Source organism: Mastomys coucha, unplaced genomic scaffold (assembly GCF_008632895.1).
Source record: "Mastomys coucha isolate ucsf_1 unplaced genomic scaffold, UCSF_Mcou_1 pScaffold15, whole genome shotgun sequence".
NCBI lineage: Eukaryota > Metazoa > Chordata > Mammalia > Rodentia > Muridae > Mastomys > Mastomys coucha.
In genome coordinates this window covers 24,401,297-24,405,900 of record NW_022196897.1, presented here as the reverse complement: position 1 = coordinate 24,405,900, position 4,604 = coordinate 24,401,297, and positions in this window count along the sequence as shown.

The following is a 4,604-nucleotide window of genomic DNA, read 5'->3' as shown; positions in this document are numbered from 1 at the left end:
AGTCCACGAGTTCAGACACCCTGCAGTTTCATGAACAGGGTCCTCTCAGGGGAGGGAACAAGGACCTGAAAGAGAATTAGAAATGCCAGAGAAATCACGAAGCCAAGATGAGTTCCAATCAAGGCTTCAACTTTACTTAGAAAGGCCAGGATCTTTATAGTTACATCAAAGCAAAACCAAATCTCTAGGTAACATGATATTTGCATAACATAAACACTGCAGAAAAGGTCAGGTGCCAAAGTCCCCAGCAACTCGGAAGGTCTTCAGGTGGTGGGCATTGTCATATCTTGGTGTGAACTTCCAGGCAACTTCTTCAAAGATGAGCTGACAGTCGGCAGAGAGCTTTTGTCTTAGCTCCCCAGGTGGTAGCCTCCAAGCAGAGACTGCCAGAGGTCTAATGGTTGAGTTGAGGGGGGAGGTAACATTCCACTATGTTCATAGCAGCCTTATTTGTAATAGCCAGAAGAAACTGGAAGCAACCCTCAACCAAAGAATTGTTACAGAAAATGTGGCTCATATACACAATGGAATTACTATTCAGCTATTAAAAATGAGGACATCATGAATTTTTCAGGCAAATGAATGAAACCAGATATCATGCTGAGTGAAGTAACCCAGAACCAAAATGATATGTACTCACTGATAAGTGGATATTAGCCAAAAAGTACAAAATACCCATGATATTCTCCATAGACCACATGAAGTTAAGGAAGATGGAAGGCCCAAGTGGGAATGCTTCACTCCCTCTTTGAAAGGGAACAAAATAATTAATAGGAGGCAGAGAGAGGAAGAGATCTGAGTGGAAGAAGGGAAGGGGTCAGGGTCAGATCTGGTGTTAGATAGGATAGGAGCCCAGAGGACCAGGCTAATGAATGGAAATATACAGATGCTGGGGTTGAAGGATTTGAGTTTGGGGTTGAGGAAACCTCTAGAAGTCACAGAGACCTGGAATGTAAGAGGATCCCAGGACTCAATGTGAATGACTTTAGCTAAAATGCCCAACAATGTAGAGATGGAATCTGAAGAGCCCACCTCCAGAAGTTAGACAGGGCCCCCAGTGCAGGAATGGAAACACCAACCCACCTTCAATTTTTTTTTCATCCAGAAATATTCCTGTCTAAAACAAATGCAGAGACAAAATTAGAGTAGAAACTGAAGAAATGCCCGACCACCAGTTACCACCCCAACTTCAACTTCAGATCCATTCCATGGGCAGACATGAAGACCAGTAGTCTCAACTAACCTGGATACTTTGATGAAAAAGACAGCCATTGTCTCATATATTAGAGTGATTGCTCACAAGTTAGTGGAACTATTGGGGAAAGATTAGGATGTGCAGACTTGTTGGAGGCCATTTTGCCACATGGAATGGGCTCTAACATTTCAAAAGTGCATGTGTCATGTCCAATTTCTCTAAAAATGTAAATAATCCCTAAATAAATGCTATCTTTTATAAGAGCTGTCTTGGTTGTTGTGTCTCTTCAAAGCAACAGAACACAATGGAACACTACTATTAACAGCTTGTATTGGTATGATACATAAATTTCATTTGAACTAATATTAGCTTATAATGATTATAATGATTTATTAAAGCTTGCTTAGTGTTCAATCTTTTATTCTACAGAGTCGTTTGGGTGTTTTCCATTTCTGTCCATTTGTATTTGAAATACTGCATAGGAATATTTAATCCACAGTTAAAGTATTATACACAAAGTATTTTTTACCCTAAAATACATTTTCCCAAACTATTCATCCCTCTTTGACTCCATAGAAAATCATTAGGAACCAGTTATCATGTTTATTAGCTTTATTGTTTTGTAGTTACTTAGATACCATGCAGAAAACCCTACAACCTTCAAACTGGCTTTTATTAATCTATTATAACTTCAATTTTTTCACAGTCTACTTTTAATCATGATTCTTGAATATTTTAACCTCCCTTCTAGTTCACCACCCACAAGAAGTACTGGAAAAGAAAGGATACAGGGGAAGTAGACCTATTTAGAAATGTTTTTGGAGCTAATCCTATCTGCATTCTCAGAAAAATCAGCAGTTCAGTTCACACATCAGAAGCTGCAGCTCAATCCAATAGCAAGCACTTCCAGATATACCAGCAGTCCAGTTTGGTAGTATTGTGATAACAGCAGCAGTGGCACAACCTAGCAGGAAGAGCCAGGTCTGCCTCAGCCAAATCAGCAAGAGAAAGCAGGAAGGATTTGGATCACCAGAAATGCCAGAAGTTCTCAGCTGTGCCTCTCTTATTGAAGCAAAGATCAGTGAAGACTCAAGACCAAGTGTTGCACAGCTACCTCTATAGAGTTCTCATCTTGAAGTGGAGTTTGAAAATATAAAGTTTTTTTTCTCAATGGTACACAACAAAAGGAACATGTAAGAAAGTAAATATAGGTGTTTCTTTTATAAAAAAACTCTAGACCAGGTAAATTTAAACAGTGTTAAACTGTTAAAAATCTAAGGTAAATATTGAAAATAGACAGGAAACTGTTTAGCTTCAAGCCTAGCCCAGCATCCTTCACTGTCCATCCAGTCCTATTTATTGTCCCTCCAAAGATCACGTATTTCATGGGTCTTGCCTCACCAGGATTTTGGGCTGAGCTTGTGAGTCTATCTCAGTTGACTTCACTCTGTCAATTGACTGGAGTCCAAAGATGCTGCAAGAAGATGCAGCATACCATGAGAGGTCTGTGGTGCATATCTCTCTATGGAGTCCTGACAAATGAGCTCAACTATGAAATGTAAGGTGTACAAATACATGTGTGTCATTGGTGACGTATCTTTTATCACATGTCCTTTCATGTGCTTACTTTAGCAGGACATTCTCTTATTTGTGTCTGCTTCAGCAAAATGTTCCTTCCCTTGTGTGCTTTAGCAAAACATCCTTTCACTTGTGTCTGCTTCAGGAAAACACTCTTTCACGTGTTTGCCCCAGCAAAACACCAACCAACACTTTCCAAACCTTAAATTTCCACTTCAATCTATTTGGCAGAAAAACTTAGCAGGTGATGGTTAAACTGGGTATACATATACTCTACGGTCCAAAACTCTCTGAGTGTTCAGTATACAGGATATCCTGCAAGTACAGTGTAAATATACATAGAGAAATGCTTGTAGCATCTTTGTTTAAAGAACAAAATCAACGACTGTGTCTTAGTTACTTTTCTATTGCTTTGATTAAAACATCAAAACCACGGCAACTTAGAAAACAAAAAGTTTATTTGGGGCTTACATGTTCAGACATGTCAACTCTACATCCATCATGGTGGGAGCATATAGACACCAGGTATGGCACTGAAACAGCAGCTGAATGCTTGTATACATGATTGACAAGGAAGATATAAACAATGCAACCCTGGATAGAATGTAGCCTTTTGAAACCACAATTTCTACCCCCAGTGACAGACCTCCTTCAACAAGGCCATACCTTCTAAACCTTCCTAAACAGTTATACAAACTAGAGACCAATTATTCAAATATATGAGCCTCTAGGAGCCACTCTCATTCAAACAACCACACACTGAAAGCAAAGATAGGAGGGTTCTCATCTTGAAGTGGAGTTTGAAAACATAGAGTATTTTCCTCAATGGTACACAACAAAAAGAACATGCAAAAAAGTAAATATAGGCGTTTCTTTTATAAAAAAAAAAACTCTAGACCAGGTAAATTTAAACAGTGTTAAACTGTTAAAAATCTAAGGTAAATATTGAAAATAGACAGGAAACTGTTTAGCTTCAAGAGAAAATATGATAAAACTGTGGTGAGAATAAAGGAACATCAACAATACTGCCAGTTTTCTACTATCAAGGTATAGAGATTAATGAGTATTTTGTTAAATATTATTATAAAAATGTTATAAGTATAGGGATCCGAACACATTAATGTACAATACAGCACACATATCTAAACTATGTGTAGCTCATATCACTTGCCTCTTTGTATATTACCTTTAAAGCTGTATAACAACTAAATAAAATGTCCAATAAGTGTATAAGATGTTGCTTCTTTTAAAAATAATTAGCAGATATTTAACACATTTGCACACATGCACACATTCACAATATCTTAAGTTCTGCTAAGTGTTAGCAGCATTTTAGTAGCCCTTAAATTCTCCTGTTCTACTTTACTGACATATCTGTCTTACTGTCAACTACTATCAACTGAATTAAGTCCCTCTGATTTGAAAGAGGTTGATACTCAGGGACAGAAGGCAAAATCTCTTCATGCAATGTGAAATTTTTATGGTTGATCAAGTAGCAGTATTTCTTGTTATCATAATAAAATATATTTGGATTAAACTGCTCTGAAACCTGCTTGAAGTTGGTTCAAGGGTTTCAAAATTCCTGATATCTACCTAGCCATTCTTCATCACCCATTCAGAAAAGCAGAGATTCCTTCTTGGAATATAAAAACTGTCCATAACCACCGCAACCCTTGGAGGTTCATGTCACAGTCCTGCCACTAGGTATAATGCCTCAGCTTATTGCCTCTTCACAGGACTTTCAATCCCCACAAAGGGCTCATCCTTATTCTTATTCTTATGTTTTACAAAAAAGTTTCATTTTAGTTAGTGACTGGGGCCATGCACTTGT